This window comes from Sminthopsis crassicaudata, chromosome 3, assembly GCF_048593235.1.
Source record: "Sminthopsis crassicaudata isolate SCR6 chromosome 3, ASM4859323v1, whole genome shotgun sequence".
In the NCBI taxonomy this organism is placed as follows: Eukaryota; Metazoa; Chordata; class Mammalia; order Dasyuromorphia; family Dasyuridae; genus Sminthopsis; species Sminthopsis crassicaudata.
The window spans coordinates 283,979,401-283,994,128 of NC_133619.1; the positions used below are offsets into that span (position 1 = coordinate 283,979,401).

The 14,728-nt window shown below is 34.6% G+C and overlaps 1 protein-coding gene across 1 annotated transcript in view; it reads left to right on the forward strand.

Moving 5' to 3' along the window:
• The window catches only part of DMD (dystrophin), a 2,117,885-nt gene that overhangs the window by 1,059,954 nt on the left and 1,043,203 nt on the right, over positions 1-14,728 (forward strand).

Genomic DNA, 14,728 nt, shown 5'->3' on the forward strand with positions numbered 1-14,728 from the left:
GGCAATTATACTGGATAGAAACACAATTGGAAACCTTGTCAGCCAGTATAGTTTCTTTTCTGTCAGTTCTCATTTTGACAAAATAAATTATTTTATTTTTACAAAGTCTTCTTTCTAAAGATAGAATAAAAAAGACATCTTGCTACTTTATATTTGTGATCTTGATGTCACTTAAGTCACCAATTTTCTAATTAAAATCAGGTTTAAATACGATCTATTACCTACAAATGTTCAACCTAGTAACATTCTCTCCATGGACCATTTTCCTCCTATAATTGTTAAAAAATTAATTTATTCAGCTTTATTACTATCTACTTTTATTTCTTTTTCTTTTTTTTTTTTTTGTTAAACTTCTTTTTTATATTTTTTTTTAATTTTTTTTTTTAAATTTTTGCTGAGGCAATTGGGGTTAAGTGACTTGCCCAGAGTCACACAGCTAGAAAGTATAAAGTGTCTGAGACCAGATTTGAACTCAGGTCCTCCTGACTTTAGGGCTAGTACTCTATCCACTTCACTATCTAGTTGCCCCTCTACTTTTATTTCTATTTACCTTCAAAATGATAATATAATATAAGCCATGGAATTGTGTATGGCTTTGTTCACACAAGGTATTTTTTTGGATCTTCACAATAAAAGGAGTAGCAAAGTGTACAGAGACTAAATTCCCATTAATCAAATAACAATATAAAAGAAATAGCTTCTGACTCCTTCTTTGAGAACGAGATATTATAATTCTGAAATTAAGAATTTAAAAGTAGTGCAAAGAAGATAAATCTTTGGCAAGGAGATAATTCTTTATAATTGATTGGATTAGTTAATGAAATGGATTTGTTGGAGACAAAGAAAATTTTCACCTAGAAAATGATATAAGAAATGGACCTGTGATTTCATTGATAGAGAGAAATTCAGAATAGGGAAAGTTCCTCTATCACTGTGGAATAGCCTCTTCTTTGCAAATATAGTTTTAGAGGACTCTGAGATGTAAGTGATATGTCCCAGATCACATAGTTAGTGTATGGAAATGCAGAACCCAAACCTTGGTCTTCCTGATACTGCAGCTTTAGAGGTCTGACTACTGCTCCTGTTTTGTTTTTATTTTATTGTTTGTTTTTGAAAAAAACTCTTATGTGTCTTTATTAAAGAGTTCTCCATTGGTGAATTCTTGAAAGATAAGCATTTATCAATCAGGTAAGCCAATTTAATTTGATTCCATTGAACATTCCTACATCCACACTTGCTTTCAAATAGAAACATAGAAAGATATTTTGGGAAAAAATTCAAATGGAGTTACTTCTTATGATTGTGCTACCTTTATTCTTACTTGGCATAATAAAGTGACCTCTTTCTATTGAGATCATAGAATTTTCTAAAGTTATGTCATTTTCCCCTCCAGGAATCTATCTTTTTCTGTGTTCTTTTGTCACGCCCCATAGCCTATTAGGATGCTGCACACTAATAAGCAGTAGCTGTACTGCTGAAAATGTGAAATTCTGCCTATTCCTTAACTTTAACTGACAAGTGTTTATTCTTAAACAATCCAACTGATTCAGAAATAAGAAAATGTATTTGGGATTATAGAACATCTTTTCTTTTTTATAATTCTATTTCAATGAACACCTTTATGCCTAAACCGTGCTAATAATTTATATTTTCACGAGAATCCTTATTGCTAAAATTACATACACCAACGCTAATATGTTGGTTCAAATTCAATGAGATTATAGGGATTTGATACTAAGCTATTATTTCAAGTCGCCCTCATGATAGTAGGTATTAGTTACAAATAAATGTCTTATATAACTTAATGACCTTTTTCTAATACAAAAGCAAGCATTAAGCAGCTACAGTTGGCCAGACACTATGTGACATAATCCTTGAAAATAATCCTTGCGGGGGGCGGAGCCAAGATGGCGGAGAAGAAACACACGACTCAGTGAACGTCCTCACTCCCTCACAACCAATTAGATAAATTAAGTCTCAAAATTAGCTCAGGACTGATAGATACCACAAGGACTGGAAGCACGACTTACCAGCTGAAGAGAATCTGGAGTTTCAACAGGAAAGGTCAGTTCTCAGGGGAGGAATAAGAAAGACCAGCACAGACGGTGGGGTAGGGGCACACTGCGCCCATTGCGCTGGGAGGGGCTCTGGGATCAGAGAAGCCACTGAGGTAAAGGAATCTGGCACAGGCTGTTAGCTCTTCTCTGCTAATTATTTAGCAGTTCAGAAGAGAAAGCCAAAATATTTTAAAACTCAGATTAGATTCCCCCCCCCCACCCTGGGGGTGACTCAGGCACAGATCTCGGCACCAGGGGGTGTGGCCTCAGCTACCTCCTGAGAATAGTTAAGAGACTGACAAGTGGGTGGATACGGCCCAAGGCAACACACTCTGCCTAGCTTAGCTGGAGGGAGTGGAACTCAGCTCCAGGAAGTCCCAGAGAAGCGGAACCTTTGAACTAGGGACCGCGGTTTCTGGCAGACACTTCCAGTTTGAGCTCAGGGGCTTCTCACGTCACCTGCTGCAGACGTCCACTCCCCACCCGGACACATAGGCTGAGCTTCTTGCTGTCTTCACTATTCTACGCCCTCAAAGCACAGCAGTGCTAATCACCTCTGAGGCACTTCCAGGGAGGGGGTGGGGAACTCTCTCCCAGAGCTCTCTCTTAGCGCGGGCGCAGGGGCCGCTGCATCCATCCGGTCTGGGAGGAAGCTGGTAAAGAAGTAAATAATTTCCTACCCCAGGGATAGACCCCAAAACATTTTTTAAGTATGAGCAAAAAAGCTAGAAAAACTATAGATTCCTTCTATACAGAGAAAGAGCGGGTGTCCAACCCCGAGGAAGTTAACAGCAAAGATTCAGAAGATAACAACCTAAAGGGGAACGATTCCTGCCCCCCATCACATAACTCTCTCCTAGAAGAAGCTCTTAAGAAATTGAGGGAGATCGAAGAAAAATGGGGCAAGGAAAGGGAAGTTATGATAGAGAATAACAACGTCCTGAAATTGGAGTTGGAAAAAATAAAGAATTCACAGGAGATGCAGGGAAACAAAATTAGTGAATTAGAAAAGGTTAAAAAAACACAGGAAAGTAGGATTTCTGAATTGGAAAAGATAAAAAAGTCTCAAGAAAATAGAATTTCTGAATTGGAAAAAGAAAATAATTCTCAAAAAAAAAAAATTAGGGAAATGGAAAAAAATTCAATAGAGCAAAATAATTCATTTAAAAACGAAATTGGGCATTTACAAAAAGAACTAAAAACTGTGAAAGAAGAAAATAACTCCTTAAAAGTCAGGATGGAACAAATAGAAATGAATGATTCACAGAGAACCCAAGAATCAGTCAAACAAAACAAAAAAAATGAGAAGCTGGAGAACGTCAAATACTTACTGGGAAAATCTATAGACCTGGAAAATAGATCTAGGAGAGATAATCTGCGGATTATTGGACTTCCAGAAAACTATGACCAAAAAAAGAGCCTAGATTCTATTTTACAGGAAATTATCAAAGAGAACTGTCCAGAGATAATAGAAACAGAAGGGAAAGTAGATGTGGAAAGAATTCATCGAACTCCTTCTGAAATAGACCCTAAAAAAAGAACACCACGGAATATTGTGGCTAAGCTGCAGAATTACCACACAAAGGAGAAAATCCTGCAAGCAGCTAGAAAAAAACAATTTAAATACCAAGGTGCCACAATAAGGGTCACCCAAGATCTGGCTGCCTCCACATTAAAAGATAGAAGGGCCTGGAACCTGATATTCCGTAAGGCAAAAGATCAAGGACTGCAACCAAGAATGAACTACCCAGCTAAGTTTAGCATCTTTTTCCACGGAAGAAGATGGTCATTCAATGAAACAGAGGAATTCTATATGTTTCTAAGAAAAAAACCAGACTTAAACAAAAAATTTGATCTACATCCACAAGACTGAAGAGAAACAGAAAAAGGTACACAGAAACCCTTGAGAACTGTAACCTCTGTTGTGGGTATATAAAAAATACTCAAGGATAATTTGATTTTACTGATATAAAAGAAAAAAAGGGGGGTGTAGTAAAGGGAAGGAGGTCGGTTCAGAAAAAGGGGAAGGAGTAATAAAAAGAGGGAAACTACATCCCAGGAAGAGACATAGAAAATACACCATATCTGAGGGAACTTAGTGAGGGGGAGAATCATTGTGTGAATCTTACTCTCATCAGAAGAGGCTCAAAGAGTAAATAATTAACATATTTGTTTTTCAGAGAATTTTCTCTCACCTCATTAAAAGGGGGGAGAGGAAAAGGGAAAAGGAAAAGGGGAATAAGTGAAGGGACTTGGAGGGAGGGGGGAGGGATCCGAAAAAAAAAAAAAAAAAAAAAAAAAAAGAGGGAGGGTTGCGCGTCACAAGGGGGGTCTGTAAATTAAATATCGGGGAGGGGGATCAGGGGGGTCAAGGGAAAAAAGCATAATCTGGGGATAATACGATGGCAGGAAATACAGAATTAGTAATTTTAACTGTAAATGTAAATGGGATGAAAGATCCCATCAAACGGAGACGGATAGTAGATTGGATCAAAAAGCAGAACCCTACAATATGTTGCCTACAGGAAACACACTTAAAGCAGGGAGATACATACAGAGTAAAGGTAAAAGGTTGGAACAGAGCCTATTATGCTTCAGGTAAAGCCAAAAAAGCAGGGGTAGCTATCCTTATCTCAGATCAAGCAAAAGCAGAAGTAGATCTCCTTAAAAAAGATAAGGAAGGAAACTATATCCTGCTGAAAGGTAGCATAAATAATGAAGCCATATCAATACTAAACATATATGCACCAAGTGGTATAGCATCTAACTTTCTAAAGGAAAAGTTAGGAGAACTGCAAGAAGAAATAGACAGTAAAACTATAATAGTGGGAGATCTCAACCTTGCACTCTCAGATTTAGACAAATCAAACCACAAAACAAACAAGAAAGAAATTAAAAAAGTAAATAGAACATTAGAAAAACTAGGTATGATAGACCTTTGGAGAAAACTGAATGGCAATAGGAAGGAATATACTTTCTTCTCAGCAGTTCATGGATCCTATACAAAAATTGACCATATACTAGGACATAAAGATCTCAAAATTAAATGTAGGAAGGCAGAAATAATAAATGCCTTCTTCTCAGATCACAATGCAATAAAAGCTACATTCAGTAAAAAGTTAGGAGTAAATAGACCAAAAAGTAATTGGAAACTGAATAATCTCATCTTAAAGAATGACTGGGTGAAAGAGCAAATTATAGAAACAATTAACAATTTCACCCAAGATAATGATAATGATGAGACATCATATCAAAATCTTTGGGATGCAGCTAAAGCGGTAATAAGGGGAAATTTTATATCTTTAGAGGCTTATTTGAAGAAAATTGAGAAAGAGAAGATTAACGAATTGGGCTTACAACTTAAAAGGCTAGAAAAAGACCAAATTATAAACCCCCAACCAAAAATTAAACTCGAAATACAAAAATTAAAAGGAGAAATCAATAAAATTGAAAGTAAAAAAACTATTGAATTAATAAATAAAACCAAGAGTTGGTTTTATGAAAAAGCCAATAAAATAGATAAACCTTTGGTAAATTTGATCAAAAAAAAGAAAGAGGAAAATCAAATTGATAGTCTTACAAATGAAAAGGGGGATCTTTCCACCAATGAAGAGGAAATTAGAGAAATAATAAGGAGTTACTTTGCCCAACTTTATGCCAATAAATTTGATAACTTAAGTGAAATGGATGACTTCCTCCAAAAATATAGGCTCCCTAGATTAACAGAGGAGGAGATAAATTGCTTAAATAGTCCCATTTCAGAAAAAGAAATAGAACAAGCTATTAATCAACTCCCCAGGAAAAAATCCCCAGGGCCAGATGGATTCACATGTGAATTCTACCAAACATTTAAAGAACAATTAGCCCCAATGTTATATAAATTATTTGAAAAAATAGGGGATGAAGGAGTCCTACCAAATTCCTTTTATGACACAGACATGGTACTGATACCTAAACCTGGTAGATCGAAAACTGAGAAAGAAAATTATAGACCAATCTCCTTAATGAATATTGATGCTAAAATCTTAAATAAGATATTAGCAAAAAGACTTCAGAAAATCATCTCCAAGATAATACACTATGATCAAGTAGGATTTATTCCAGGAATGCAGGGCTGGTTTAATATTAGGAAAACTATTAATATAATTGACCATATTAATAATCAAATTAATAAGAACCATATGATCATCTCAATAGATGCAGAAAAAGCATTTGACAAAATCCAACATCCATTCCTACTAAAAACTCTTGAGAGTATAGGAATAAATGGATTACTCCTTAGAATAATCAGGAGTATATATTTAAGACCGTCAGTAAGCATAATATGCAATAGAAATAAACTGCAACCTTTCCCAGTAAGATCAGGAGTGAAACAAGGTTGCCCACTATCACCATTACTATTCAATATAGTACTAGAAACGCTAGCCTCGGCAATAAGAGCCGAGAAAGAGATTCAAGGAATTAGAGTAGGAAATGAGGAAATTAAACTATCACTTTTTGCAGATGACATGATGGTATACTTAGAGAACCCCAAAGACTCTGCTAAAAAGCTACTAGAAATAATTCAAAATTTCAGCAAAGTGGCAGGATACAAAATAAATCCACATAAATCCTCGGCATTTTTATATATCACTAACAAAATGCAACAGCAAGAGATACAAAGAGAAATTCCATTCCAAACAAATGTTGATAGTATAAAATATTTGGGAATCCATCTACCAAAGAAAAGTCAGGAATTATATGAGAAAAATTACAAAACACTTGCCACAAAAATAAAATCAGATTTAAATAATTGGAAAGACATTCAGTGCTCTTGGATAGGCCGAGCGAATATAATAAAGATGACAATACTCCCCAAACTAATCTATTTATTTAGTGCTATACCAATCAGACTCCCAAGAAACTATTTTAATGACCTAGAAAAAATAACAACAAAATTCATATGGAAGAATAAAAGGTCAAGAATTGCAAGGGAACTAATGAAAAAAAACTCAGAGGAAGGTGGTCTAAGTGTACCTGATCTAAAGCTATATTATATAGCAGCAGTCACCAAAACCATTTGGTATTGGCTACGAAATAGACCGGTAGATCAGTGGAACAGATTAGATACAAAGGACAAAAAAGGGTACATCTATAGCAATCTAATCTTTGACAAACCCAAAGATTCCAACATTAGGGATAAAAATTCATTATTCGGAAAAAACTGTTGGGAAAACTGGAAATTAGTATGGCAGAAATTAGATATGGATCCACACTTAACACCATATACCAAGATAAGATCAAAATGGGTCCATGATTTAGGCATAAAGAGGGAGATAATAAATAGATTAGAGGAACAGAGGATAGTCTACCTCTGAGACCTGTGGAGGAGGAAGGAATTTATGACCAGAGGAGAACTAGAGATCATTATTGATCACAAAATAGAAGATTTTGATTACATCAAACTAAAAAGTTTCTGTACAAATAATACTAATGCAAACAAGATTAGAAGGGAAGTAACAAATTGGGAAAATATTTTTAAAAACAAAGGTTCTGACAAAGGTCTCATTTCCAAAATATATAGAGAACTGACCATAATTTATAAGAAACCAAACCATTCTCCAATTGATAAATGGTCAAAGGATATGAACAGACAATTCTCAGAGGAAGAAATTGAAACTATATCCACTCACATGAAAGAGTGTTCCAAATCACTACTGATCAGGAGAAATGCAAATTAAGACCACTCTGAGATACCACTACACACCTGTCAGATTGGCTAAGATGACAGGAACAAATAATGACAAATGTTGGAGGGGATGTGGGGGAAATTGGGACACTAATACATTGCTGGTGGAGGTTGTGAAAGAATCCAGCCATTCTGGAGAGCAATCTGGAATTATGCCCAAAAAGTTATCAAACTGTGCATACCCTTTGACCCAGCAGCGCTACTACTGGGATTATATCCCAAAGAAATACTAAAGAGCGGAAAGAGACATATATGTGCCAAAATGTTTGTGGCAGCTCTTTTTGTTGTAGCTAGAAACTGGAAGATGAATGGATGTCCATCAGTTGGAGAATGGTTGGGTAAATTGTGGTATATGAAGGTTATGGAATATTATTGCTCAGTAAGAAATGACCAGCAGGAGGAATACAGAGAGGGTTGGAGAGACTTAAATCAACTGATGCTGAGTGAAATGAGCAGAACCAGAAGATCACTGTACACTTCAACAACAGTGCTGTATGAGGATGTATTCTGATGGAAGTGGAAATCTTCAACATAAAGAAGAGCCAACTCACTTCCAGTTGATCAATGATGGACAGAGGTAGATACACCCAGAGAAGAAACACTGGGAGGGGAATGTAAATTGTTAGCACTAATATCTGTCTGCCCAGGTTGCATGTACCTTTGGATTCTAATGTTTATTGTGCAACAAGAAAATGATATTCACACACATGTATTGTACTTAGACTATATTGTAACACATGTAAAATGTATGGTATTGCCTGTCGTCGGGGGGAGGGAATAAGGGAGGGGGGGTAATTTGGAAAAATGAATACAAGGGATAATATTATAAAATATATATATATATATATATATATATATATATATATATATATATATATATATATATATATATATATATACCAATGGAAAAAAAAAAAAAAAAAAAAAAGAAAATAATCCTTGCATTCAATATACTTGGTAGTTAGTTGATCCAAAGGCCAAAGCTCTGCATCCAGAATCAGGAAGACCCAAGTTCAAATGTGACCTCAGACACTTACTGATTGTGACCCTGATCAAGTCACTTAGCTACTTTCTATCTCAGTTTCCTAATCTGTACAATGAAGATAGTACTATTTGTCTCCCATTGTTGTTGAGAGGATACATGATATCATTTGTGTAAAGCATTTCACAGAATTAGGCACTATATTGTATAAATATTAATTATACTAATACTAATAATGGCTCTTACTATTATCAGAATTAACAAATATATCCTCACAATTATGAGTAACAAATTATCTTTATAGACTTCTCACCATATTAATAAAAATGAATTGTATTTATATAGCCAAGTTCTATTAGTTCTTATATAGGATATTTGGCCTTTTCTATGTAATTTGCCTCATCTTTAAAGTCAAACCATTCATTTGAGATGATTCATCAAACATTTCATACATTCCTAATTGGACAAACCAAGTGTTGGTACTCAGTTTTCGTTTTCTAATCTCTCTTCTAATACTATTATCTATGTTTCTTTCTCTGATTAATGAATTCACTCCCTAATTAAGTTAGATTATGTCAAAATGGGGAGAGGGGAACCTTTTAGGATAATAGTAAGAGAAATGTTATTTTCTTTCTTTTTTCCCCCCACTTTGATGGAGGAATTTGTTACAGCTGTAGGAATAAATGATTTAAATATGACCATCTAGGTTGATTATGTTATGATAGGAGATTAATAAATGAATAAATCAGCAAACTCATAAATAATCAAGAACAATTTTAAGATCCAAAGCAAGAGCAATAAAAGACTGCTTTTTTTGGTGTGGAAACTCTCTCCATTCTGTCTCTAAGATTTACTAGAGTATGTCTTAGAAAGTTGTGTGAAGCTTAAAGTGATTCAACCACTTGTCTGTGATCATATGGTTATTCATTGTTAGAGATGAAATTGAATTGCCATCTTCCTAACTCTTGCTAGACTCTCCTGTAAATCCACATGAAACTGATATCTATTTCTGAAATGAAATTTTTCAGATTGTTGCATAAAATTTTAAGTTATCAGTCAGTTGGTTAATCAATAAACATTTATTAATTGCCTACTGTGTGACAAACACTATGCTAAATGGTATAATAATGATTGTTGAAATATCTCTACTTGCTCCTTTTTTTTTCCTTCTGTGACTGTTTATAACTTCTTTAAAAGAACAGAAGCCTCAATGGATTTAATTCCAATTTGTTATTATGTAAAGTCAGAGGAACATGGAGAATAGAACTGGTGTGTGTGTTGTAGCTCTGTAGCTACACAGTTAGGATATTCCCTATAACAATGCAAGTCTGAAAGGACCTTACCTTCTCAGGGATGTGAAAAAGAGGGAGGGAGATGTAGAATTTAGGATTCAAAAAAAGTTTAACTTTAAAAATATTTTACAACATGCAATTGGGGAAAAATAAAAATGTTATAAATAAATGCAGGTCTGTACCTTCTTTGCAATTTAGGAGAGAATTACTTTGAACACTCTAAGTGACTTACTTTGTATGACATTTGCTAGAGATGGGACTTGAACCCAGATCTTCCTGTCCTCTGCACCAGTTATCTGCTATAGCATTCTGCCTCTATGGTATGTACAGTGATTATAAATTTAAATCTTATTACAATAGAATAACAAGCAAGGCATCATTTGCCTTAAAAATGAAAGGCAGATGGGGGCAGCTAGGTGGCACAGTGGATAGAGCACCAGCCTTGAATTCAGGAGGACCCGAGTTCAAATTTGGTCTCAGACACTTAACACTTCCTAGCTGTGTGACCCTGGGCAAGTCACTTAACCCCAGCCTCAGGAAAAAAAAAACGAAAGGCAGAAGTGACTGGATTTGATCACATGTTATCTTAGTCTCTTATTGCATAGCTTTGGTGTTTGCTTTGAAAAAGGCCTTCTTAAAATTTGAGGTAGGGAAAAAAGCAACAGAAAAAAATATACTCTGTTAACACCCCTTTTCATGATTGATTATTTTCCTCTTTTGCCTTTGTTTCTTCTTATTCAGTAGAATTTTCAGGTTTGCAAGTTGTTGCAAGTCTACTATAGAACTGCATGGCAGTTATATGCTGAGATCCTATTATGAATCTATACATGTATGTGTGTATGTAGATAAAAATATATATACACACATATATAGTATTTATATCTATATCCATAACTATATCTATAACTATATATGTGTGTGTGTGCAAATTAGTCCATGTCATTTTTCCTCTGATTAGCTTTTGCATAATTATTGTTAGCCATCAAGTTGTTTCATACTGATATTGGATCAGTAGTTCTTAAACTTTTTCATTTCTTATTTCATTAGCAAAATAACAATTAAAATAATAGATAGAACTGAAATAGATTGAACAAAAAGTTGTTAATAATACCACCTTATCTAAACTTTTGCTCTAATATCTTTGCATTTAGCAGAATATCAGCTCTTTGACAAATACTAAAGTAATGTGAAAGCAGCAAGACTATTATATTTATTCCAACATTCTTATGTTAGTATAGTTAATTTAGCAGTTCTTAGATGAAAAATGAATACAAAAACATCTTGGTTTTGTGGGGAAACAAGAATAAAGATAATATTTTACATATAATTAATTTTCTTTTCTTATTTTGTTTCATAATTGGAATGATGCACACATTTTATTATTTTTTTCTGCTGTCACCATTTTCTTGGTAGATATATAACATATGCAGCTGCAACTCTGATTATCTCTCTAACAAGTATAGCAAAAGAAAACCAGGAGAGAACAGAAGAAACAAAGAAAGTGACAAATATTATAGCATTTTAAAGTAACTAAATTTGTCTCTTCAATTTAGAATGAAGTCTTATCTTGAATTTGAATTTGAATGGATACAAAAAAGCAAAGAACCATAATTGTAAGGTATCATGGAATACCAATAATATTTATAGCTACTAAAATTTTATTCCCAACATCAACTCCTTCACAGTCAGTCATTCAATAAAACATGTAGTAAGTGCCCCTTGTATGTGAGTGTGTAAAGCATAAGCACTGATGATAGAAAGGAGGGAAAAACCGTCCCTACTTTCAAGGAATTCAGTCTTTCATTTTTAGATTTTTGGTTTGCTTTCCTACTCTTTAATTTATTTTATTATTTATTTTTAACATTCTTTAAAAAGAAAAAAATATAGTTCCATGTGTTCTTCTTCCTTTTAACTCCTCCCCCTATTAAAAAAGAAAACAATATTATTTCAATGTGAAGTTATGTAAAACATTTCCATATTGCAAGAAAAAAGAAGAAAGAGAACATTTCAAATGATTTGATGCTTCAGTCTACACTCAATTCATCAGTTCTCTCTTTCTCTCTCTGAAGATAAATAGATTTTTTTATCCTGAGTCCTTTGGAATTCTCTTGGATCATTTTATTAATTAGAGTAACTAAATCTTCATCGTTGATCATCATTTCAATATTTCTATTGTGTACAATGTTATCTTGGTGCTGCTTATTTTACTTTGCATCAATTCATATAAATTTTCTTAGGTTTTTCTGAAAGTTTATTTTTAACCATTTATTATAGCCCAATAATATTTTACCACTATCATTTGCCTCAATTTTTTTCAGTCATTTATTAATTAATGTGACTTCTTTACAATTTTTTGACACGACACAAAGAACTTCTTTAAATAATCTTGTACATTTGGGTCCTTTTCCTTTTCCTTTTCCTTGAATTTCTTTGGGGTATAGAACTAGTAGTGGCATTGCTGACTCAAGACATAGGCACAGTTTTGTAGTAGTTAGTTCCAAATCATTTTCCAGCATCATCCAGATCAACTCAGATTAGTAATATAAATGATGTCATCAGAAATATGTATGACTATCAGAGGAAGTAGTCTGACTATATAAGGGAAGAAGGGAGAATGTTAGAAGTAGAGTTGGTATGCTCTATTGGTATCCATGTTAGAAAGAAGATATTTCCAAGAATTACATAAGATGAAAATTTGTGGATAAAATTCATTCAGTATTATTGGAAGGCAAACCTTTATCAATGAGATTATAAACATTTCCGTAGTGACATCTTGCTCAGCTTCAGTCCCTTTCTCCACCATCTCACCAGATAATCCCAATTTCTCTCTTGTGATACTTCTCAGGCATTATAGTTGGAACTAGTATAGCTTTTCCCCATTTTCACCCCTTCCCCTTTGCCACCCAAAGGCAGTGTAGTTGACATCAAGACACTCATTGAGTATCTACCATGTACAAGGTCCTATATTACATGTGCATAAATAGAATCACAATCAAGTAATAATATTAGTCCTCATGAGAATTTCAGTCTATTAGGAAAGGTATTTACAAATTTACTTTGGTCTGTCATCTCATTCACATATTAAGTACTCAGTGTGTTCCACCTATCTCTGGTTTAGGACTTTTTGTATTTTGGGAAGGGAATTTGATTCATATAGGTCTTGTAATTATTATTTTAGCGATTACAGCACTTTATGGATTCCAATCCAGTAGGCAAATTTGAGGAACAGCCTGAGCAAAAGTAAAAATGGATTTTCTCCTACTTCTATGACTCAGTAGTCTCTCTTCTTCTGAGATTAATGCTATTCATTTCTACCACCCAGTCAAAATCCTGGTAGCTGTTATCTAAAGACTCCCAAGTAACTTCTCTTTCTTCCTCAATGACTTTAATACATGGCTTACAATTATTTTCTTCTCCCGAACTTCTTTATCATACTAAAGAAATTCAAACATGCATACTGTATCCCTCAGATACCCTAATTCCTCACTTCTTCAACCTATTCATTTCTCATGATCTATTCCTCTATCCTACCTTAGCAACACACAGAGATGGTCATGCCCTTGAATATATCGTATACTATTTCTGTGTTCAAGAATTCCAAAATTCTCTTATCCAATTATGCTTTATTAGCTTTGTACCTCTTCCTCTGCTTTCCCTTACAAAAATCTTTTGTCCATACTGTGATCCCTCAATTCTCTCTCAGTCCATCTTCCCTGCACTAGCCACTCTCTCCTTTCCCCATCATGACCTTTTGATGAATCGATTTAATTCTTTATTTCCTCCTGTTATGAATGCCCAGCCCCCTTATATTAACAATTATGTTCAGCCAAGCCTCAGCTTTGGATTACTCCCATTATTCACTGCCTTCACTTCTACACTGGTTGCAGAACGATGTTAGGAAATCACACAACCATTTTGACTGGATACACCATCACCTAGGTTTCCCTACTGCTTGGCAATTCTTTTTCATCTTCCCTATCAATTCACTATCCTATTCTTCACAGTGACTCTTACAAATGTTTTTGTCCTCCTCAAACTTCCCATGGCTTCATCTTTCTCTACTCTTTCAGTTGAGAACCTTGTTTCCTATTTTTTTAAATAAAGAATATTGGGGCAGTTATGTGGCACAGTGAATAGAGTATCAGCCCTGAAGTCAGGAGAACCTGATTTCAAATCAGATTTCAGAGTGATTTAACCCCAATTTTATCACCAAAAGAAAAAGTGCTATGAATTTATCATCTCTATATTAATGACATTCAGATCTACCTACCCTGTCCTAAACTCTCTTTTGTTCTCCAGTTTCATATTTCCAATTGCATTTCCTACATCTCAAACTGAATGTCCAGCAGACATATTAAATTCACTATATCTGAAATGGAACTCATCTTCCCCCCTAAACAATCCCCACTTCCTATCTTCCCTACTGTAAAAAGCAAGGCTGTATTTTCATTCCCTTAGCTCACCTTACTATCTATCTCTCATCTCTCTATACCAATCTCTTGCCTGTCAATTTCACCTTTGCAACATCTTTTGAATATATTACCATTCTTCTCTGACAGAGCTACAACCCTCATCACCTCTTACCTGTGTGAGTGTGATATAGCCTACTGGTGGGTTGGCCTCCCTCAAATCTCTCCCCCACTCTAATCCATCCTGCCTTCTTTCAGCC